General features: G+C 40.8%; 1 protein-coding gene and 1 long non-coding RNA gene across 5 annotated transcripts in view; one reads left to right on the top strand and one right to left on the bottom strand.

Annotated features, from left to right (window-relative positions):
- Window positions 1-24866, top strand: part of HTR7 (5-hydroxytryptamine receptor 7) — a 114388-nt gene that overhangs the window by 32058 nt on the left and 57464 nt on the right. The gene's annotated exons all lie outside the window — the stretch shown is intronic.
- Window positions 12596-23625, bottom strand: LOC144331168 (uncharacterized). Of its 2 annotated transcripts, none has more exons than XR_013398121.1 (2): window positions 22685-23625; window positions 12596-19994 (listed from the first exon to the last, which is right to left on the bottom strand). It is a non-coding gene; the product is annotated as an uncharacterized LOC144331168 (long non-coding RNA). The 2 variants fall into 2 exon arrangements; XR_013398122.1 differs by having other exon boundaries at window positions 12596-20513; window positions 22685-22957.

Below are 24866 nucleotides of genomic sequence, written 5' to 3'. Positions count from 1 at the left end.
TGATATGGATTGCATTGAATCTGTAGATTGCTTTGGTTAATATGAACATTTTAACAATATTGATTCTTCCAATCCATGAACATGGAAAATTTTTCCATTTTTGTGTGTGTGTTCTCTTCAATTTCTTTCACTTCTTTGATTAATTCCTAGGTATTTAATTTTATTTGTAGCTATTGTAAATGGGATTACTTGATTTCTTTTTCAGGTTGTTTGCTGTTGGCATATAGAAATGCTACTGATTTCTATATATTGATTTTGTATGTTGAAACATTACAGGCTGGGCGTGGTGGCTCATGCCTGTAATTCCAGCACTTTGGGAGGCCGAGGCAGGAGGATCACGAGGTCAGGAGATCGAGACCATCCTGGCTAACACGGTGAAACCCCGTCTCTACCGAAAATACAAAAAATTAGCCGGGCGTGGTAGTGGGCGCCTGTAGTCCCAGCTGCTCGGGAGGCTGAGGCAGGAGAATGGCTTGAACCCGGGAGGCAGAGCTTGCAGTGAGCCGAGATCGCGCCACTGCACTACAGCCTGGGCGACTGAGCAAGACTTGGTCTCAAAAAAAAAAAAAAAAAAAAGAAACATTACAGAGTTTATCAGGTCCAATAGTTTTTTTTGTTTTGTGTGTGGAGTTTTCAGGTTTTTCCAAATGTAAGTTCATATAATCTGCAAACAAGGACAGTTTGACTTCTTTCTTTCCAATTTGAATGCCTCTTATATCTCTCTTGTCTGATTGCTCTAGCTAGAACTTCTGGTACTATGTTGAGTAACAGTGGTGAAAAGTGGGGATCCTTCACAGGAAGGGGAACATCACAAACCAGAGCCTGTGAGGGGGTGGGGGGTTAGGAGAGGGATAGCATTAGGAGACTAACGTAGGTGACAGGTTGAAGGGTGCAGCAAACCACCATGGCACATGTATACCTATGTAACAAAACTGCACATTCTTCACATGTAACCCAGAGCTTAAAGTATTAAAAAAATGATTTGACAGCCACAAAAAAAAGAAAAGTGGGGATCCTTATCATGTTCTAGATCTTAGAGGAAAGGTTTTCAGTTTTTCTGCATTTAGTGTCATACTAGCTGTGGGTCTGTCATATATTGCTTTTATTATATTAGGTATGTTCCTTCTACACTCAGTTTTTTGAGGGTTTTTATCATGCTAAGGGATCTTGAATTTTATCAAATGTCTTTTTCAGCATCAGCTGAAATGATATATGGGTTTTGTCCTTCATTCTGCTAATATAATATATCACATTGATTAATTTACATATGCTGAACTATCCCTGCATACCTGGGATAAATCCCACTTGGTCATGATGAATGATCTCTTTAGTATGTTGTTGAATTTGATTTGTGAGATTTTGTTGAGGATTTTTGCATCAATATTCATCAGGGATATTAGCCTGTACTTTTTTTTTTTCTTTTTTTAAATTTTTGACCTCGTAAGACTTCTACAACCTATCTAGTTTTCTTTTTTTGGATGCATTTTCATCTGGTGTTGGCATCAGGGTAATACTGTCCTCATAAAATGAGTTTAGAAGTATTCTATTTTTCAGATAGTTTTAGTAGGATTGATATTTCAAAAAAAAATGTTTTGTAAAATGCAGCAGTGAAGCCATTGGGTCCTGGGCTTTTCTTTGCTGGGAGATTTTTTATTATTGCTTCTATCTCATTACTTGTTATTGGTATGTTCAAGTTTTGGATTTCTTTATGGTTCAATCTTGGTAAATTGTATGTGTCTAGGAATGTATCCATTTCTTCTAAGTTTTCCAATTTAGTGGCATATTAAGCCTCTAATAATCCTTTGAGTTTCTGTAGTATCAGTTATAATGCCTTTCTTTTTCATCTCTGATTTTATTTATTTGGATCTTCTCTATTTTTCCTTAGTTTGGCTGAAGGTTTGTCAAGTTTGTTTATGTTTTCAGAAAACCAAGATTTTATTTTGTTGGCCTTTTGCATGGTTTTCTTCATTTCAATTTCATTTATTTCTGCTCTGATATTTATTATTTCTTTTTGTCTACTGATTTTAGGTTCTGTTTAATCTTGCTTTTCCAATTCTTTAAGATGTATTGTTAGGTTGATTATTTGAAGTTTTTCTACTTTTTTTATGTAGGCACCTATAACTATAAACTTCTCTCTTATTACTGCTTTCACTGTATCCCACAGGTTTTGATATGTTGTGTTTCCATTATCATTTGTTTTGATAAATTTTTTGATTTGCTTCTTAATTTCTTCATTGACCAACTGGTCATTCAGGAATGTATTATTTAATTTCCGTGTGTTTGTGTGATTTCCAAGATTTTGCTTGTTATTTATTTCTTGTTTTATTCCATTGTGGTCAGAGAAGATACTTATTATTTCAGTTTTTTTGAATGTGTTAAGACTTGTTTTGTGTCCTAATATATGGTCTATCCTTGAGAATAATCCATGTGCTGAAAAGATTGTGTTCTGCATCCACTGTATGAAATATTCTGTAAATATCTATTAGGTCCATTTTGTTGATAGTGCAGATTAAGTTCTATGTTTGTTGATTTTCTTTCTGGATGATCTGTCCAATGCTGAAAGTGGGGTGTTGAAGTCTCCCACTATTATTGTGTTGGAGTTTATCTGTTTCTTTGGCTCTAATATTTTCTTTATATATCTGGGCACTCCAGTGTTGGGTACATATGTATTTACAATTGCTATATCTTCTTGCTGAATTGACCCTTTTATCATTATACAATGACCTTCTTTGTCTCTTTTTATGATTTTTGTCTTGAATTCTATTTTGTCTGATAAAAGTATAGCTACTCGTCCTCTTTTAGGTTTTCACTTGCATGGAAAGTCTTTTTCCATTCTTTTTTTTTCAGTTTATGTGAGTCTTTATAGGTAAAGTGTGTTAGTGTGTTTCTGGTAGGCAACAGAACATTGGGTCTGTTTTTTAAAAATCCATTCAGCCACTCTGTGTCTTTTTTGACTAATTTTTAGTTTAATTTTTGTTTTTAGTAGAGACATGATCTCGCTTTGTTGCCCAGGCTGGTCTCAAATTCCTGAGCTCTAGCAATCCTCCTTCCTTGGCCTCCCAAAGTACTGAGATTACAAGTGTGAGCCGACATACCCAGCCTGCTCTGTGTCTTTTCATTGGAGAGTTTAGTCCATTTACATTCATTGTTGTTATTAATAAGTAAGGACTTACTCCAGCCATTTTTTATTTATTTTCTGGTTGTTTTGTGTTCTTCTCTTCCTTCTTTCCTTCCTTTCTGTCTTCCTTTTAGTAAAGGTTGTGTTCGCTAGTGGCATGGTTGAATTTCTTTTTATTTTTTGTGTATTTGTGGTAGGTTTTTTTTTGTTTTGCAGTTGCTATGAGGCCTGCAAATAATAACTTATATCCCAGTATTTTATTTATTTAATTTTATTATTATTATTATTATTATTTTTTTGAGATGGAGTCTCACTCTGTCACCCAGGCTGGAATGCAGTGGCACAATCTTGGCTCACTGCAAGCTCCACCTCCTAGGTTCATGCCATTCTCCTGCCTCAGCCTCCCAAGCAGCTGAGACCGCAGGCACCTGCCACCATGCCCGGCTAATTTTTTGTATTTTATGTAGAGATGGAGTTTCACCATGTTAGCCAGGATGGTCTCGATCTCCTGAGCTCATGATCCGTTCGCCTCGGCCTCCCAAAGTGCTGGGATTACCCCAGTATTTTAAACTTATGACAACTGAATATTGATTGCATAAACAAGCAATAAGTAATAAAAACTCTACACTTCACCTTCATCCTCTTGCTTTTAAACTTTTTGTTTCTATTTATATCTTACAGTACTGTCTGTGCCTTAAAAAGTTATTATTTTTATCAGTTCATCTTTTAGTCTTTCTACCCAAGAGGTGAGTAGTTAACATACCACAATTACAGTGTTATATTCTGTGTTTTTCTGTTTACTTACTATTATCAGTCAGTTTTGTACCTTCAGATGATTTCTTATTGCTCATTTACATCCTTTACTTTCAGACTGAAAAACTTCCATTTTCTTGTATGACAGGTCTGCTGTTGATAAAATATCTCAGCTTTTGTTTGTCTGGGCAAGTCTTTATTTCTCCTTCATGTTTGAACGATATTTTCACCACATATATTATTCTAGGGTATACATTTTTTTTTCTTTAGTATTTTAAATATGTATGCCACTCTTTCCTGGCATACATACAACATAGTATGTTGTTTCTTTTCTCTTGCTGCTTTTAGCATCTTTTCATTATCTTCGACCTTTGGGAGTTTATTAAATGCTTTGATGTAGTCTTCTTTGGGTTAAATCTGGTTGGCATTCTTTAATCTTCTTTTACTTGGATATTGATAGCTTTCTCTAAGTTTGTGAAGTTCTCTATTATCCCTTTGAATACACTTTTGAGTCCTATCCTCTTTCCACCTCTGGTTTAAGGCCAGTGACTCTTAAATTTGCCCCTTTGATGCTATTTTCTAGTCTTGTAGGTGTGCTTCATTTTTAAAATTCTTTTTTCATTTTGTCTTCTCTGACTGTGTATTTCCAAATAGCCTGTCTTCAAGCTCACTAATTCTTTCTGATACTTGATCAGTTCTGCTATTAAGGGACTTTGATGCATTCTTCAGTATGTCAGTTTCATTTTTCAACTCTAGAATTTCTGTTTGATTTTTTAAAATTATGAATTCCTTTGTTATATTTATCTGATAAGATCCTAAATTCCTTCTCTGTGTTATCTTAAATTTCATTGAGTTTTCTCAAAACTGCTATTTTGAATTCTCTGTCTGAAAGGTCACATATCTCCATCTCTCTGGAATTGGCTCCTGGTGACTTATTTAGTTCATTTTTGAGATCATGTTTTCCTGGATGGTCTTGATGCTTGTGGATGTTTCTTGGTGTTTGTGCATTGAAGAGTTAGGTATTTATTGTAGTCTTCTCAGGCTGGGCTTGTTTGTACCCATCCTTCTTAGGAATGTTTTTCAAGTATTTGAAGGGACTTGGATGTTGTGATCTAAGTTTTTGGTCACCACCGCCATGTCTGCATTAGGGGGCAGCCTTATAGAGGTATAAGCCTGCAGACTTATAGAGGTACTACCTTGGTGGTTGTGGATAAGATCCTGAAGAATTCTCTGGATTGCCAGGCAGAGACTGTCATATTCTTGCCTTACTTTCTTCTAAACAAATGGAGCGTCTCTGTCTGTGTTGAGTTGCCTGGAGCTGGGAAAGGGGTTATATAAGTACCTCTGTATCCACTACCACTGGGACTGCCCTGGGTCAAAACACTGAGTCTTGCCCAAGGCCCACTGTAACCACTACCTGGCTACTGCCTGGCTACTGTGTTCACCCAAGGCCCTAGGGCTCTACAGCCAGTAGGTGGTAAAGCCAGCCAGGCTTCCCCTTCAAGGAGTGGAGTTCCCCAGGGCCCTAGATGGGCCCAGAAAAGCCACCAAAGAGCCAGGACCTAAAGTCAGAAACTGAAGAAATGTGTGCTGTTGCCACAAGGCAATGTCTTTCCCAGTAGTCCTTCCCTCTTCCACAAGAAGAGGGGTCTCTCCCCATAGCCACCATTACCCCAGGCCCATGAGGAATACTGCCAGGCTACCACTGATGTTCACTTAAGGCCCAGGAGCTTTTCAGTCAGCTTGTGGTGAATGCTTCCAGGATTGGGACTCACCCTTCAGGGAAATATGCTCCCCTCTGGCCCAGGACAAGTCCAGTAATCCAAGAGCCAAGGCCTGGAATCAGGGAACTCCAAGGGCCTGCTTGGTGCTGTACCCAGCTGTGGCCAAACTGGTATCTAAGCTGCAAGACTAAGTCACCTTTGCTCTTTTTTATGCTTTTCCCCAGAAGGAATCCCTCCCCTTGGCTACCACAGCAGGGAATGTGCTGGGTCACACCTGAAGCCAGTGCATCTCAGAGTCTCATCCAAGGCTCACAGTGTGTACTACCTAGATACCACCGCTGATTATTCAGGGCTCAAGGGCTCTTTAGTTAGGAAGTTATTAATCCTGCAAGGACTACATCCTTTCCTTCAAGGCAGTGTTTTCTCTTCTGGCCCAAGGTGTGTCTGGAAATGTCCATCTGGGCACTAGGAAGTGGAACAGGGACCTCATAACTCTGTTTGGTACCCTATCCTGTTGTGGCTTAGCTGATATCCAAATTGCAAGACAACTCTTTGCTCTTCCCGCTCCTCTCCTCAAGTGGAAGGGAGGAATCTTGTTCAGAGCTGCAAGCTGCACTGCCTGGGATTGGGGGATGGTTAGTACAAGCACTCCTGTGTTACTTTGTGATCACACTGCTATAAAGAATTACCTGAGACTCAGTAATTTATGAAAAAAGAGATTTAATTAACTTACAATTCTGAAAGCTCTACAGGAGGCATGGCTGGGGAGACCTCAGGAAACTTAAAATCATGGCAGAAGACAAAGGGAAAGCAGGCATGTCTTCCCCATGGCCAACAGAAGAAAGAGAGTGAAAGGGGAGGTGCTACAACTGGATCTCATGAGAACTCTATCACGAGAACAGCAAGGGGGAAGTTCGCCCCGCTAATTGAATCAACTCCCACTAGGCTTCTCTTCCAACATTGAAGATTATAGGTCATTATGAGATTTGGGTGGGGACACAGAGCCAAACTCTATCATTCCGCTTCTGGCCCCTCCCAAATCTCATGTCCTTCTCACATTTCAAAACAATCAGGTCTTCCCAACAGTCCCCCAGAGTCTTAACTCATTCCAGCATTAACTCAAAAGTCCAAGTACAAAGTCTCATGTGAAACAAGGCAAGTCCCTTCCACTATGAGCCTGTAAAATTAAGAACAAATTAGTTACTTCCAAGATACTATGACAGTACAGACAATGGGTAAATGCTCCCATTCCAAGCAGGAGAAATCAGCCAAAACAAATGCGCTACAGGCTCTATGCAAGTCTGAAACCCAGCACAGCAGTCATTACATCTTAAAACTCCAAAATAATATTCTTTGACTCCATGTCTCATTTCTAGGCCATACTGACACAAGGGATGGGCTCCCAAGGCCTTGGGCAGCTCCTCCCTGTGTTTTTGCAGGGTATAGCCCCCTCGGCTGCTTTTATGGCCTGGTGTTGAGAGCCTGCAGCTTTTCCAGGTACAAGGTGCAAGCTGTCAGTAGATTCTGAGGTCTGGAGGACAGTGGCCCTCTTCTCAGAGCTCCACAAGGCAGTGCCCCAGTGGGGATTCTGTGTAGGTACTCTAACTCCACATTTCCCCATCCACACTGCCCTAGTAGAGATTCTCTATGATTGCTTTGCCTCTGTGGTAGACTTCTGTCTGCACATCCAGGCATTTCCATACATCCTGTGAGATCTAGGTGGAGGCTCCCAAGCCTCAACTGTTGCCTTCTGCGCACCCACAGGCTTAATACCACGTGGAAGCCTTGGTGTCTTCTGGCTTGCACCCTCTGAAGCAGTGGCCTGAACTGTACCTTGGCCTCTTTTAGCCATGGCTCCATGGCTGGAGCAGAGTAGCTAGGACACCGGGTGCCATATCTTGAGGCTGCACAGAGCAGCAAGTTCTGGGCCTGGCCCATGAAACCATTCTTCCCTCCCAGCCTCCAGGCCTTTGATGGGAGGGGCTGCTGTGAAAGTCTCTGAAATGCCCTGGGGCATATTCCCCATTGTCTTGGCTATTAATGTCAGGCTCTTCTTTACTTATGCAAATTGCTGCAACCAACTCAAATTCCTTCCCTGAAAATGGACTTTTCTTTTCTACCACATGGCCTGACTACAAATTTTCCAAACTTTTATGCTCTGCTTCCCTTTTAAATATAAGTTCCAGTTTCAGATCGTCTCTTTGCTTATGAATACAAGCATATGCTGTTAGAAGCAGCCAGGCCATGTCTTGAATGCTTTGCTGCTTAGAAATTTCTTCTGCCAGTTACCCTCAATCATCTCTCTCAAGCTCAAAGTTCCACAGATCTCTAGGGCAGGGGCAGGCACAATGCTGCTAGTCTCTTTGCTAAAGCATGGCAAGTGTGACCTTTACTTCAGTTCCCAATAAGTTCCTCATCTCCATCTGAGACCACTACAGCCTGGACTTTATTGTTCATACCACTTTCAGCATTTTGGTCACAATAATTTAACAAGTCTCTAGGAAGTTCCAAACTTTCCTACCATCTTTCTGTCTTCTTCTGATCCCTTCAAACTGTTCTAAACTCTGCCTATTACCCAGTTCCAAAGCTGCTTCCACATTTTCAGGTATATTTATAGCAATGTCCCACTCCTGGTACCAATTTTATGTATTAGTTTGTGGTTACGCTGCTATAAAGAACTACCTGAGACTTGGTAATTTATGAAGAGAAGAGGTTTAATTGACTCACAGTTCCAAAGGCTGTACAGGAGGCACAGCTGGGGAGGCCTCAGGAAACTTAAAATCATGGCAGAAAGTAAAGGAAATAAGCATGTCTTTCCCATTGCCAACAGGAGAGAGAGAGTGAAGGGGGAGGTGTTATACACTTTCCAACAACCAGATCTCATGGGAACCCTATCATAAGAATAGCAATGGGGAAGTTCAGCCTTATGATTCAGTCACCTCCCACCAGGCCCCTTCTCCAACACTGAAGATTACAATTCAACATGAGATTTGGGTGGGGACACCCAACATCAAACCATGTCAGTTCCCTTGGCTGTACTGGCTGGTGTCTCACTAGGTCATGTGTCCCCGAAGTCCACTGGCCTTGAACCCAGCACAGCACTAGGCATTTGCCTTGGAGTTGCAGTCCTTGTGACCTAGATTGCCTTTCTACTTTGTTTAAGACCCCACAGCACCTTAGCCTGCAGTGGCAAGGCTTGCTGGAACTCAAGTTCTAACTGCCATCATGGACAATTCCCCTCTGGCTAGGGATGGTTTAAATGCTCCCTCCATTGATTTCAGCTGAGTTCTGGCCAAGGTTGCTTTTTACTGTGACAGACAGCACTGAGTTCCAATGCAAAATCTCACAATCACTATGCTCTTTCTCCCCTAAGTGCGCAGATTCTCTATGCTTTGGGGCTGCTGCTGGGGGTTGGGGAAGGGATGGCATCAGCAATTCAAGATTATCTTTCCTACCCTCTTCAGTGCCTCTTTCGGTGATACGAAGTTAAAATCAGGCACTGTGATTACTCACTTGATGTTTGGTTCTTACGAAGGTGCTTGTGTGTGTGTGCGTGTGTGTGTGTGTGTGTGTGTGTGTGTGTAGATAGCTGTTAAACTTGATATTTCTTCAGGGAGGATGATTGGTGGAAACTTGTATTCAGCCATTTTGTTCCACCTTCTACTCTGTGACTTTCTTAAGAGATATAACACATAATTTTATTCCACATGAGCCTCAATTTCCACCTTGTGAAGTTGGGTTGATAATACCTTCCTCATAGGGTTTTTTGATGGTTAAGTTTTTAAAAATGTGTATGCCAGAGAGCTTTTAAAAAATAAGTTGTAAAGAGATTATAGACAGTCTCCAACTTAGGATAGTTCCACTTACTATTTTTCAACTTTTTAGTGGTTCAAAAGCAATATGCATTTAGTACCTCCTCATCTTATAATGGGGTTGTGTCTGGGTAAACACATTGTAAGCCCATCATAAGTCAAGGAACATCTGTATTGCCCTTATTGTAGGGCTAGGATGTTACAATTGTCCTTTGAATTGACAGACTCAGTGGGACTGTCTTGTAGGACCTATGTTGACATTTCGTTCTGTGTACAGTACGAGTTAAACTGCTTGGGATCTTCCTATATGTATAAAACTCATTTTTAGTTCTTTTGATTCCAAAGGGTTAACTCAAGAAAATTACTAGACCGCACATTTCTTACAACAGGTATCCCCTTTTGTAAGCCAGGATGTCTGGGAGTGTCTGGATCTTTGCACTAAGCACCAATGGTGGTCTGAAGTCATGTTCAGCAACTCTTCCCGACAAAACTTTTCTCCTCAAAACTTCTGAACACTGTGTTCAGATTCTTCTTTCTCGTCCCTACTCCTCCACCACCAACAACTAAATAAAAAGAAAATCAAAAAGCCATCACTCCTTTAAATTACCGGGGGACCACCTAAAAATCTTTATTATTTCATTATGCAGTACAGTTTATCTCTTGTCAGCCTGACTCACCCATCAGACTAGCCTAGAGCCATCCCTTTCACAACCTAAAGATTGTGCCATCCCAAACAGGAGAATGACTTATTCCCCCCGGGTGAATTCTGCACTTTCCCAGAATGCAGAAGCAGCTTGTGCAATAATTTCTTTCTTTTTTCAAAATAGATTTTCCTTCCTGATAAATGTAGATATGGTTATGATTAATAAAATGCAAATTTACTTAAGAGCATTTAAGCTATTCTAGTAGCTTTTTGTCATTCTGTATTTTTTCAGTCAACTAATACTAAAAGTAAAGTCACTACTAAATGTGGGTTACAAAAATGTTTTGACATTTAAAAAAGGTTCTTCTTCTTCTTCTTTTTTTTTTTTTTTAAGATGTAAATCTCTGGGATAAGCGTTTTAGTTTCTGAAACACTTCTTAGACTCCACCCTTCCTCAAAGCTAGTGGGAAGCTAGCTGATGCCAATCTGAATGATTGCTGGTCTGGGGTCTGTGATAGTATTTGTGTTTCTTATTGCAAGGTTTTATACTAAAGAATGAGGCTGAACTAAATCCAGTGTCAGAGAAAAAGTGATCTCAGAAACCAAGAGGACAATTAGAAGAGGGTTGGCCCCAGAAACAGAAACCAACTATCAGGCAAAACCTTCGTGAGGCAATTTGGGGTTCTAACACTACATTACCTACGAATCAATGGATATTTTAGGAGAAATTAAAAAGGGATGAAGTACTCTGTTCAAACAAAAGGTTTGAAACCCAGCAGATTCCTGTGGGCTTTCCATCCCCAACCCTAGGTGTCTAAACAGTTTAAAGAGGCAGCTTAGTGATAAGGGAAGAGGAGAGAATTTTTAAGAAGGGGTAGAAATGTAGACTTACATTTATATATATATTTTTAAAGTTTTTGTTGTTTAGCAGCTTCAGTGAGGTGTAATTTCAAGATCATAAAACTACCCAGGGTAAGTGGGTATAGATAAGTATATAGGTCAGTTATTTTGAGTGAATTTTTAGAGTTTTGTATCTGTCAACACAATTCAGTTTTAGAACATTTGAAATATCTTTTACTTCATTTTGTGTTGCTGTAACATAGTACCTGAGACTGGGTAATTTATATGTATTAGTCTATTCTCACACTGCTACAAAGAATTACCTGAGGCTGGGTAATTTATGAAGAAAGTAAGTTTAATTGGCTCATGGGTCCACAGGCTATGCAGGATGCATGGCTGGGGAGACCTCAGGAAACTTTCAATCATGGTAGAAGGTGAAGTAGGCATGTCTTACACGGCTGGAGGAGGAGGAAGAGAGAGATGGGGGAAGTGCTGCATACCTTTAAACGACCAGATCTCATGAGAATTCACTCACTATCATGAGAATAGCAAGGGAAGAAGTCTGCCCCCATAATCCAGTTACCTTCCACCAGGCCTTTTCTCCAACACTGGGGATTGTAATTCGACATGAGATTTGGGTGGGAACACAAATCCAATCTATACCTTCTAAACACCAGAAGCTTATTTAGTTCATGGTTCTGGAGGCTGGGAAGTTGAACATGGTGCCAGCATCTAGTATGGGCCTTTGTGCTGCATCATTCTGTGGCAGATGGTGGAAGAGTAAGAGAGTGTGAGGCCAAGAGAGTGTGAGAACACGAGAGGAAGCAGGCGCCAAACTCACTTTTTTTTTTTTTTTTTTTTGAGATGGGGTCTCACTCTGTTGCTCAGGCTGGAGTGCAATGGTGTGATCTCGGCTTACTGCAACCGCCGCCTCCTGAGTTCAAGCAATTCTCCTGCCTCAGCCCCCTAAGCAGCTGGCATTACAGGTGTGCACTATCATGCCTGGCTAATTTTTGTGCTTTTGGTAGAGACAGGATTTCGCCATGTTGGCCACACTGGTCTCAAACTCCTGACCTCAGCCTCAGCATCCCAAAGTGTTGGGATTACAGGCCTGAGCCACTGCACTGGTTGCAAACTCACTTTTATATCAAGACCACTCTTGTGATAACAGTGTTACATTAATGAGTGCAGAACAATGTTATGTTAATGAAGGCAGAGCCCTCAATGACCTAAACACCTCCCATTTGGCCCCACCTCCCACCATGGTTGTATTGGGGATTCAGATTTCAACATAGGAACACATTTAAACCACAGCAATCCCCAAAAGTTCCCGGTGCTCCTTTATAGTCTATATCCACTTCTGCCTTCCAGTTCCAGGCAGCCACTCACTTTCTGTCTATAGATTTGCCTTTTCTGGAAGTGTAGTATAAATAGACTCATAAAATATGTATTCTTTTGTGTATATCTTCTTTCACTTGGCATAATTTTGAGGTTCATGGATATTGTAGTATGTATCAGTAGCTCATTTTGTTTTCTGAATAGATTCTGTTGTATGAGTATAGCATATTTTGTTTATTCTTTCAACAATTGAAAGACATTTGAAATGTTTCTACTTTCTTGCTATTATGACTAGTTATATTATGAACATTTATATACAAGTTTTTCTGTGGACTGACAACCGAAATGAGTGATTAAGGCACAAGTCTCAAATCATTGAGGTTTATTGAGCCAGCTTAAGGGCTTGCCCAGGACAAACTTGCGTCATAGAAGCACCTATGGCTTTTTCCAAAGAGGTTCTCAAGAAGTTTAACATTTATATATTTTCCTTAAAAGGGGTAGGGGATGGGGCAGCAGTGAGACAAACGATTACATACTTGTGAGAGTTTAGTTAGTGCCCAGTAAATCTACATCTTACATAAGATAAGGTGAACATTTGAAGAAAATGGGAATAGAAGAAGCAGATGTCTCAGGGAAGGGTGAAGGAATGATTAATCTCATCTTACCTCAGGGAGGGGTGAAAGCATGATTAATCTTTGTTGTGTACCTGTGAAGATAAGTTAGTAGTCTTTTGAAAGGATTGTTTCTCTTTTGCTTTTAGGGAAGAAAGCCTGATGGCTCCCCTGAGGGTGGGGGTATATGGAAGTGTGTCCAACTTACCATTTCACCATGGCTGTCAACTCAGCTTTTCAGGTTTCTCTGGGCTTTCCTTGGCCAAGAGGAGGTGTGTTCAGTCAGTTGGGGGTTTAGAATTGTTTTCATTTCTCATTTTCCCCCTTTTGGCTAAGATTGGCCAGAGGCAGCATCAGTGGCCAAACTTTTATTTTGTCCCATGTTGTTGCTGAGATGGTGTGGCTATCTGCTTCAGGTCCATCCTGTCCCTTGGTGGTGTCAAGGGACACAGAGCCAAAAAACTTACAGTCAATTTAAGTGTTCTAGGCTAGATGGCAATAGAGGTGGGCAGGCACTCATCAATGTTTAAAACCTTTTATGCAATATAAGAGCTAAAAACTAAAGCCAAAAGACCAGGTTATTTGTAGGGTCCGAATTAATTCTATCCCTCAAAACCAGACCTAGCAGTTTCATGTGCCCCCTTCTTCCATGATAGTCCCTGGGCTTAGAGGGAGGGTGCTTGTGTAGTTTTAGCAGCAGGGAATTGGCAAGGAGAGACAGATCAGGCCTAGTGAGATTACAAATTAGGGAGATTCACAGGCTCTTGAATCATCTGTAGTTTTCAAAACATCACAACTTCAGTTTTCTCAGAAGAAGTGAAACAACGGGGAAATAAATAACATTAATAATTTGACAAAAGAGAATTTATATGTCAGAATGGAAGAGGAACTTATTCCATTAGAGAACTAACTAAAAACATCATGAAGAAAATTATAACTAGGTTCTTTTTTAGACACCCACTGCAGAAAAATAACAGTTCAAAACAAAAGTCACAGCTGGAATCCAGTGATAATTGTGTTGTAGTTTTCCTTTGAAATAGAATTTCTCTGTCTCTAATCCCTCCTTTTGTACTAAAAAGAAATGATAGTATGGCCAATTTATGTGCAAAATAAGTTTTAGGAATACTCATGAATAGTTTCCAAATTTTGGAGAATTCAGAGAGGTATATTCTGCTCACAAAAGTATGCTTTATAATCAGAGTAGCAGCCTTCCAAACAGGAAATTGTCCTTTCACCTTGGAGCTACCATCCACAAACCAAGCAGCTCTTTGTCAGTCAGGTGAGAGCTGCTTACGGGGCACTGTAAGTAGTTCTCTGCTCATGCGTACCTCCTTGTTGTACACTCCAGATAGCATCATCCTGTATAAGCCATTTCCATTTTATTAGGGAACTCTGGACACTTCATTGGGGTGCTGCTATCCCCGTTAGCATAGGGGTAGCTTCAGTTAATGTCCCTTAGCAAGGCAGTAAATGCTTCTTAAGTGGAAATTCTCTTAAAGTTTCAGTAGTCATCATTGGGAGGTGCTCACAGGCTTTTGCCAAAACCTGCAATAAATGCTCTACTAAGGGCCATCAAAGTACAGAATTTGTTCCCACCAGCATTCTAGCTTCTACTCTCCACTCTGTGGGCTTGGGCAATCTTACTGGTTCTCATTTAGCATGTCCATTTTTTTTTCTTCGACTTTTAAGTTCAGGGGTACGTATGCAGGATGTGCAGGTTTGTTACACAGGTATATGTGTGCCGTGATGGCCCGTTGCACATATCATCCCATCACCGAGGTGTCAAGCCCAGCATTCATTAGCTGTTCTTCCCAGTGCTCTCCCTCAGAACCGCCACAAAGGCCCCAGCATGTGTTGTCCTCCTCCCCGCACATGTCCATTTAATATTGCTTGAAGGGCGCATTTACATCCTTTCTGTTTTATAGTACTAGGTAGGGGAAACATCTCCCAATCAGATACAACATCCATTTTTATAAACATTTAGGTAAAGGAGACACAATCACTTTACAGAATGCCTGTTTAAACATTCCAACTTTTGCCTGTAATCCCAGCACTTTGGTAGGCCGAGGCAAGTGGATTGCCTGAGGTCAGGAGTTCAAGACAAGCCTGGCCAACATGGTGAAACCCTGTCTCTACTAAAAATATAAAAATTAGCTGGGTGAGGTGGTGGGCGCCTGTAATCCCAGCTACTCATGAGGCTGAGGCAGGAGAATCGGTTGAACCTAAGAGGCAGAGGTTGCAGTGAGCCGAGATCGCGCCATCGCACTTCAGCCTGGGCAACAGAGTGAGACTACATCTAAAAAAAAAAAAAAAAAAAATTCCAACCTTTGCAATCCTACATTTATACATTCTGGTCCCAGAAACTTCTTTTATGACCGTTTTACCCTTTCTTTTGAAAAGGACCTGGGTTCCCATCAGGAGGTTGAGCCAAGGGACTTAGGCCCTTTTGTCAATCCATATCTTGGTTCACCTGCCTCACTATTGCCCCAGGCAAGTATTGGCCCGCTTTCTCATTGTAATCTTTCTCTTTTGACTTTTAAAAAAAAATCTATCCAAAGAGAATAGATAGGTTTGGGGTGCTTTAATGCTGGGGAACTAGCAAACTCCCTTTGGTCCATCCGACCCTTGGTAGTGTCATACTAAGACCTTTGTTTTAACCCTATCAATTTCTATTTTATTCATTTAATTTCTTAATAACCATCTAAAGACTTCTACCCTGATGGGTTGAATCCCATGATTCTCTCTCATTTCTTCTCTGAGTTTCATTGTTTTCCTATCGTTGTTTTCTTTCTTCACCTTATTTTTTAGAATAACCATTTAAAAATTTCCACCTTCTTGGAATGAGTCCTTTGACTGTCCCTTTTGCTTTTTCCCATGCTCTTGTTAATTACCTTAATGTTTTATTAGCGTCTGTAAGACCCATGAGGGGAAGCTGAAACAGCCAATTTGCTATGGCTTCTCATGTTGTTCTGGAACAACAGTAGGAGTAGCATTACATGGGGTGCCCATTTGGAAGGGGCCCCTTTAACCACAGCATTTATCATGAACTAGGTAATGGGCATATTTAGTGGGTGAATATTCCTGTCATCACAAAGTGAGTCCCTCATGGCTTGTATATGAAGCGTATCAGCAGCTTCATCTGGCGTGCTCCATTTGGCATTTCTAAGTAGAGTTGGATAGTCCCCCTTCTTAGGGCTTTTATCCAGTCCACCAGGCTGGCTGTGAAACAGCACCATTGTCTATGGTAAATACCTGAGGTTTGTCATCTCATGCCAAGGAAATCAATTAGGTGGACACAAGAAGTGGGTTTAGGAACGGAGGTTTAACAGGCAAAAGAAAGAGAAAGGAGAACAGCTCTCTCTCTTGACAGAGAGAGGGGCACCTGAATGGGACTTCTGGCCCACTGTGGAATGCACCGGATTTTATAGACAGGCTTGAGGAGGCCATGTCTGATTTACATAGGGCCCATAGATTGGTTGGACCAGGTGCGATGTTTACATGGCTGGTGAGGCAGCTGGGTGTCCCACCCTAATCTTATTATGCAAATGGAGTCTTTGCGTGGCCAGCTGTACACGTGCTTTGGCAAAGAGAAGGTAAGATGGAGCCATTTTGAACCTGCCTAGCCCCAGATAGCCATTTCCTATTGACACAGCTGCCGGCATTCACCCTTGCAAGCTTCTAGCTTGCTTGTCTATGTCTTCAGCTTGATTTTACAGGTTGCTCTTTGTTAAAAAAGAAATGATTTGGGGGCTACTTTTCATTGAAAGGAAAACCTTACCAAGGACTCCCGAACCCTCACTGTCTAAATACTTTTTTTTTTTTTTTTTTTTTTTTTGAGACAGAGTCTCACTCCATCACCCAGGCGGGAATGCAGTGGCATGATCTTGGTTCACTGCAACCTCCGCCACGTGCGTTCAAGCAATCCTGCAGTCTCAGCCTCCCAAGTAGCTGGGACTACAGGCGTGTGCTATCATGCCCGGTTAATTTTTATATTTTTAGTAGAGATGGAGTTCACCATGTTGGCCAGGCTGGTCTTGAGCTCCTGACCTCAGGTGATCAGCCTGCCTCGGCCTCCCAAAGTGCTGGGATTATAGGTGTGAGCCACCGTGCCCATCCAATAATTTCTTTCTAACTTCTATATCAACTGTTCTCTAGGAATACCCTCCTGTCAGTCTGTATCACATATGCCCATCTGTGATGTTTCAGTAGTGAGCTGTGGGTCCTGCATCAACCTACACATGTTTTTTTCCACTCTGTCATATTTTAAATGCAAAATACTACTCCAAAATCAGTCAGTGTTACAATCCATTTTAGTAAAGGTTTTTTAGGAAGCTGATGATACTAATGTGCAAAATGTTCCTTTACATTACGCCCTCTGGTTTCAGTAGTTAATTGGTTTTGCCCTTCCCTCACATTAGCTACTTTCTTGGTAATCACAGGTCTCAGAGGTACTTTTTGTTGCCCCAGTCTATCTTTCCCCTTTGTGGGTGGCTTTGAGGCTAGCGATCTGAGATCAGACAGTCCCTCATCTGAACTTGGTTTGGCCGAGGCCCAACTCAGCACTGTCTTTTACTTTCGTTTTAGCTATTATAGATAATAATAACCAAGGGATTGAATATTTCTCTTTTTCCTTATTAGTTTACATTTCCTCATGCATCTTGTGAACCAGTTCCCCGGGAGCTGGATCCATTGCTAAACTCCACTGGTAACTTTTACCTTTAGTAACTTAATACAGCACAGCTGCAGCTCCATACCATGGATGACCCTGTGGCCACTTAGGAATCCAGGGTTCCTCATTCCCCACCCTTTTATCCTTTCTCTTTCTATCCATTTAATTTTATCTATGTCATTTTTTCTTCATTTTGAAGAAACCTTTATGTAGCCTCTAAACTCTACAAAATTACTTTTTCTTTTTTCTTCATTTTGAAGAAACCTTTATGTAGCCTCTAAACTATACAAAATTACTTTTTCTTTAGCAAAAGCCACATCCTTATGTTTTTTATAACTTTCACCAAAACACATCTTAGTTTCTTTATGAACTCTGCATGTAGAATTCTCTTAAATCTAGTAGTTTTAATTGTATTTATTAATAACTATTCTAACTCTAAGTAACCCTAATTTACAGTGAAAAACTTGAGATTACTTAATATAACATTATCTCTAGATTTGAATGACTAAAGAAATTTTACAACTGGTTTTACTTATCAAAGATTAGTAAGGTCTTATGAGCTACCAGGCATTTGGGCTAGTATGTTGTTCTGATATTTGATTTAAGCACTTAATTTTCTTTAAGCCTATTGATTAGAGCTTTTTCATAACATTTGGTAGTGAAACATCACATACACATGACACAGAAACATATAGACATGTAGAAGCAGATCTTACAGAGTTATAAGATTTTTCATTTGTCAGGTTTCAAAAAATTTCTCTCCCCCACTTTAGACTATCAATCTCTTTATTACCTGTTTCATACCTTAAACAATTATTAGCTAGGCAACTCTACATTTGCATTTCCAAAGACATGACTCTTAGGGGAGAGAAGGTAGAAAATGTACACCTCAAAGGCACAGAACTTAGAACAAAACAAAGACAGGCAAGATTTGTTATGTTAACTTTAAGGCACTGTCTTCCCTGTAGTTAAATTTCCTAGTGGTTTAGGTGCAGAGACAAAGGTGCTTTTACAAATGGTGATTTCCTTTAAAAATGTAAATTTCTTTCACAAAGAGATTCAAAGACTGATTTAATTTAATAGGTGTTTTTTTCAACTTAGCTTGTGTCTTATTTAAATAACTGGCTTCAGGGTGGAGTCCTTTAAGGAATGGGGACAAATAAAGCATGTGGTTTTTAGGGCCCAAACCATGCTTTTCTTATCCAAACATGCAAAGAAACGTAACCCCTTATAGTAATGACCATTTCCTGTAAATAACTGTCCTCAGCCACCCCTAACATTGTAGCTATTGCCCAACTCACCAGCCCATGCACACACCAATGTCAAGTCCTTTCATAGTACAAAGTAATATCTGGTACTCTGCAAAAGCCAGAGACCAGGTAATGCAATATAAAAGAGTGCAGAGTTTTAGACCTGAAAGGCATCTGTCTGCTTACAACTCTTGGGTTTTCATAAGGAAAAACAAAATTTTCCTCCCAACAGAGGAGTCTTTGTCAACTTTTATGTTTTCCCCAAAGGATCTTAGGTTGTCAGAAATTCCTCCCCTTCTTTTTGGTCCCTTCTATGGCACTGAGAGTTGCTAGAGGAAGGAGGAACAGACAGGATTCAGAAATAAATAAATAAATAAAAATCCGCAAGACAGGATCCAAAAAGAGAAACAGCATAAAGCTCTTTTTTAAAAAAATTGTAATTATAGCTTAGATATCAGCTTTTAAGGAAGCTGACTTCTAACCATAGAAATCTTTAAAAGAAAAAAAAATCTTTCATATCTCTTATTTCCTGGGATAAACAGCTAATATTTCTGGCCTTTGAACTCCTTTACCAAATGTAAAGGAGTGGGGAGGGGTGGTGGCTCATTTTGCTCAGCTGCTGAGCTCAAACTTCTTGCGGGAAGGGGAGCATGCAGGTGAGCAGGTGAGCAGGTTGAGCAGGTGCAGAAGTTGGGGTGGGTGCCTTTAGACACCAGCAGGAATGAACCTTGTACCAGCCCGTGGCAGATTCTAGCAGTTGCCCACAACCTCTGGAACCCCAGAGGGCATATGTTACAAACAATGCTCTTTTAGTGTTTGCTGTCCAAAGATGGCTAAGTTTAACTAGCTCAGTGGAGAGACATACACCCTGCCCTCTTGGTACCCAGGTTCTTGTCTGGTTTCCAGGAAGAATCATGTCATGCAGACTCAAAGGATGGTGAATGCGGAGGTTTTCTTGAGTGATGGAGGTGGCTCTGAGCTGAAGGGGAGCTGGAAAGGGGATGGTGCAGGAAGAAGGTGATCTTTCACTGAAGCCCAGCCTCTGGCTGGGTTCCTCTGAAGTCATGTCTTCTGAAGTTAAGCTGCATCTTTTCCTAGTCTCTGATGCTCAGTTGCTCCTTCTCCTCTCGACAATTAGTTGCTTGTTCTCTTTTCTCCTTCTCTGCCACGCTGCTCTGCTCCTCTGCCAGTGGAGCTTGGGGTTTTTATGGGTACAGGATAGGGGCATGGCAGGCCCTGGTGGTTTTGGAAAAAGCAACACTCGGTGGGAGAAACAGGGATGTGAAGTTCTCATTTAGGGCCACAGGCACAGGCTTGCAGGTGGAACCCTTGCCAGGGACTCTACCCTCTTCTACCCAGTATTTTCCTGCTTCCTGTTTGTATCATTATGGCTTTGCCAGGAGCACACAAAGTATCTCCAAAGCAGTACAAAGCAGTCCTCGTAAGATCCAGAATTGTTACAGTAGGTAGCTAGTCAGACATGACCAGGGCAGGAGAGGGCTCCTCTCCCCCACACCAGGAATGTCAGGCAACGATCAGATGATGGTCAGGCACTTGTTAACTCTCTCTCCAAAATAATAATTGGTCATAGCTAGACTCAGGAAAAGGCAGTCTCCCGATAAACAGAAACACCTGAAACTGGTGATCAGCAGCTTCCTGATAAGATCTCAGGAGTGGGGCGAGTGGGTTCAACCTTGTGCATCAAATGGCAAATAGTGGAGTTTAAGTGGTATTTGACCTCCTAGGGATATTCAACTAGTAAGGGAAAAACACCTCAAGTGAGATGTGTGCAACTCCAGTAAACATACTGTGCATACACCCTCCCAAGCACTGGCAGGCTACTGCACATGTGAACACCCCACCCCAAGGGAAAGATCGGGGAGAAGGGATGCAAGACCTTCATATGCCAACATATCAAACCCCAAGTCAAAGGTCGAATGGCACACTTGAGCTCTCAAGTCACCCGCTTGGCTGTCTTTCAAGTGTACTTTACTTCCTTTCATTCCTGCTCTAAAGCTTTTAAATAAACTTGCAGTCTACTCTAAAACTTGCCTTGGTCTCTTCTTCTGCCTTATACCCCTCAGTCAAATTCTTTCTTCCGAGGAGGCAAGAATTGAGGTTGCTTTAGGCCCATATGGATCTGCTACTGGTAACAGAATGACCCCAAAGACAGCTTAAAAAAAAAAAAAGTGGCCACAAATGGGGTACAACTCATTTTTGTCTGTCTGGTTATATACTCTATGGTCTCGGTTTCTCAGCTAGTCATCTACACACAAAGGCCCCAAACCACCATATGCCCACACAGATGGAAGACAGGAAATCAAAAGCTGTCCATGGAAGGGAAAAGGATCGATAAGTGGCAAAAGTCACACAAATATCAAACCAAAAGGACTGATTCCATGATGATGAATTTTAACTACCAGACTACAAAATGGAGCCGCTTCCATTGTTAATCCCACATGAAATCAAAAGCAGGCAGTTTGAGTGTACAAGGGATTTTAACTTTGTTTTAGGTCAGATTTTGCTCTTTAAAGAGAATTTTTTTCCAAGTCTTTGCTATTGTGAATAGTGCTGCAATAAACATACGGAATCAACCCAAATGTCCATCAGTGACAGATTGGATTAAGAAAATGTGGCACATATACACCATGGAATACTATGCAGCCATCAAAAAGGATGAGTTTGTGTCCTTTGTAGGGACATGGATACAGCTGGAAACCATCATTCTTAGCAAACTATCACAAGAACAGAAAACCAAACACCGCATGTTCTCACTCATAGGTGGGAACTGACCAATGAGATCACTTGGACTCAGGAAGGGGAACATCACACACAGGGGCCTATCATGGGGAGGGGGGAGGGGGGAGGGATTGCATTGGGAGTTATACCTGATGTAAATGACGAGTTGATGGGTGCAGCACACCACCATGGCACAAGTATACATATGTAACAAACCTGCACATTATGCACATGTACCCTACAACTTAAAGTATAATAATAATAAATAAATTTAAAAAAAAAAAGAGAATTTTTAAGGCTAGCAATAACACTATTACGTGTTCTTTTAAAAATTTAACCTTTCCATCAATTGTTTAGAATAAGAGATCTCTAAAATCTTTTCTGTTTCCAATAGTGTACTTAGTTCCAATAGTGACTCAATTCAAAAGCCTCTTCATTTAAAGCCCAGGTGGTAATTTTCCAGGTTTTTACCATATATTCCTGGAGAGGGCATAGAGGAAGCAATCCCCATGATCTTCCAAAATTCTCTCTCAGAAACAGACTTAAGACAGCGAAAGACTACAAAAGCCCCGGAGGGATGGGACCTTTTAAGTCCAAACTCCTCTCAAGAGCTTGACACATTCAGAACAGTGTGTTACTTAAAATATTATGTGTCTCGGACTCCCAGTCTTTTCAGATTGGCTGGCTGGCCTGACCCTGAAAAATCATACCCTCTGGATGGCAGAGACTAGAAAAGTAACCCAAGGACATAAAACAAGACAAGAGGGAAAACTCATCCAGTTTCCCTCTCAGGAGCCCACGGCAAAGTTTGTCTTAACAGACACCGGTCTAGTGAGAACCATAAAATGGGCTAGTCTGCAGGGCTGGCTTGAACAGCAGGCTTATAGGGATTCTAGGTTCGTGTACTCTACCCTATGACACTGCTCTTTATGAGAGAACAACACAGAAAGACAAAGGAAAATAGCAACAAAAAAGGCTATTTCTGAGAGGCAAGGGGTCAAACAATATGAACATTCACACCATAAAGTACCAAAAATACACCAGAGTCACTACACCCCAAGACTAGTCACACAAATCCTTTTTTTTCCCAATAATGAAAACTTTTGAGACAAAATGGTGATTTTTAACCATCTGTTCAATCGGATTGCACAAGGAGGCCAGGAGGCTCATTGATAAGAAGTTCTTACCTATTTGCTGGCTTGTAAGTTTCCTGAGTTCTCTTCATTCTGGCTTCCAAAAGGGAAAAGTGGTTTTGGGGATCCTACTGGATACGCCAAATTGTGGGGGCCAAGGAGGAGCTTTCCCCTTGACCCTCTGAAAGTTTCCTGAAAAATTAACTCACAAAAGGCAGATTAATGGGAGAAAAAGTATGCAATTTATTTAATCATGTTTACATGGGAACCTTCAGAATGAAGACTCTTACCTAATCTTTCTTAGATCCAAATTAGGAAAGGTCTGGTTGGGCCACTTTAAAATGAGTCAAATAAATAAATTTTGGGGAGCAAAATATTGATTTCTTTTAACCAGCTGATGTTTCTGGGGTTGGAGCTTACTTTCTGCAACTATGGAGTTTTAGTCAACATTGTGGGTGGGAGGAAGAGTTGGTTAAATCTAATGGAAGATAGATCAAAACCAAAAAACAGAAAAAGTGATTTCATAATTTACGTATAGTTGAGATCTCTGAGCATAAGGAGAAATTACAGCCAGCTGGCAATAAACCTTGACCTTCAGCTACCAAATCTCAAAATAAAACCTCAAACCAGCTCCTTACCTGGAGATGGGGCCCAAGCTGAAGACTGCTCTCCATTGGAAGGGAGCAAACTCCCTTTTTAGAGGAGTTCTGTGGCAAAATAAACCTTGGGATCTGAAATCAAAAATTTCAGGAGATCAGGGAATCTCAGGAGAAGAGAGCAGCTTTTGAGCCTTGGCGGTGTGCACAATCTGTCGGAGAGAATCTCCTGCCAGCGCTGATAGGAGAATTGCTGCGGGTCAGAGGGGCTGATCTCTTCTCCCAGATCCAGTCACAGTTAATGAGTGACTGAGGCCTAAGTCTCAAACCATGGAGCTTTATTGAGCCACCCTGAGGGCGTGCCCAGGAAAAACAGAAGCTTTTATGGCTGTGTTTTACAAAGAGGTTCTCAGGATATTTAATATTTATATATTTTTCCTTAAAAAGGGGAGAGGGCAGGACAGCAGTGAGACAAATGATTACATACTTGTGCGAGTTTAATTAGTGCCCAGTAAACCTACATTTTACATAAGATAAGGTGAATGTTGGAAGAAAAAGAGAATAGAGAAAACAGATGTCTCAGGGAGCGGTAAAGTAACGATTAATCAGGGAGGGGTGAAGGAATGATTAATCTCATATTGTATTTGTTCTGTACATGTGAAGATAAGCTAGTAGTCTTTTGAAAGGACTAGTTTCTATTTAGCCCTTAGGGAAGAAAGCCTGATGGCTGTTAGTGAGGGTGGGAGGGTGGGAGGATAATAAGGCGTGGCTAATCTCCTTTCCCTTGTGATGGTGACTCAGCTTCCAAGGTTTCTCTAGGGTTCCTTTGGCCAAGAGAGGTTCTGTTCAGTCAGTTGGGGGCTTAGAATTTTATTTTTATTTCTTAGACATTGTTTTTATTTTTCTTGGGTAGATTACCATGAGTAGAATTGCTAATAGGTGTGTGTCTGACTTTCTAAGAAAACGGCCAAACTTCTGTAAGTGGTTGTACATTCTCAACATCAACGTATGGGAATTCCGGGGTTTTTTTTCACATTCACGCCACACTTTATAATGTTAAATGTTTTGATTATAGCCACTCTAGTGAGTGTGTAGAATTTCCGTTGTCATTTAAATTTGTATTTTTCTTCTTATTAATGGTGTTATCTTAGCCAATTGTGTATTTTCTTTGATGAGATGTCCATACACAGTTTACTTGGATTGTTTGTGGCTTTATTATTGAATTGCAGCAGTTCTTTATATCTTCTGGATACAACCTCTTTATCAGATATATGATTTGAAGGTATTTTCTCCCATCTATTATTTTAAAAAAATCATTACTTAAAATACTTCCTCTAAGTTTTAGTGTGGTGGGGCAAAGCCCCAGGTCATCAAAGCTAGGGATAATACAATGTTTAACTATCACCACTGACTGACTAGTCAGAATGGATTTGGCTCATAGGGTAGATGGTGGAAAGGTGGGGGACCCTCAGGAGCTTGGAACAGCAGCTATTTGCCAGCAAGTATGGAAATATTATATTTAAACAACTGGTACCATTATACCGGTGTATATACCTGGTATGAGATCAGAGTTATATCTTTGTCAAGCAAATTTGAGGGGTCCAGGAGTTGATTCAAGGGGGAGTCCTAGAGGTATCAGT

Source organism: Macaca mulatta, chromosome 9 (genome assembly GCF_049350105.2).
Source record: "Macaca mulatta isolate MMU2019108-1 chromosome 9, T2T-MMU8v2.0, whole genome shotgun sequence".
Classification (NCBI taxonomy): Eukaryota; Metazoa; Chordata; class Mammalia; order Primates; family Cercopithecidae; genus Macaca; species Macaca mulatta.
The sequence above is the reverse complement of the archived record's forward strand: the minus strand, read 5'-3'. Positions and strand labels throughout refer to the sequence as shown.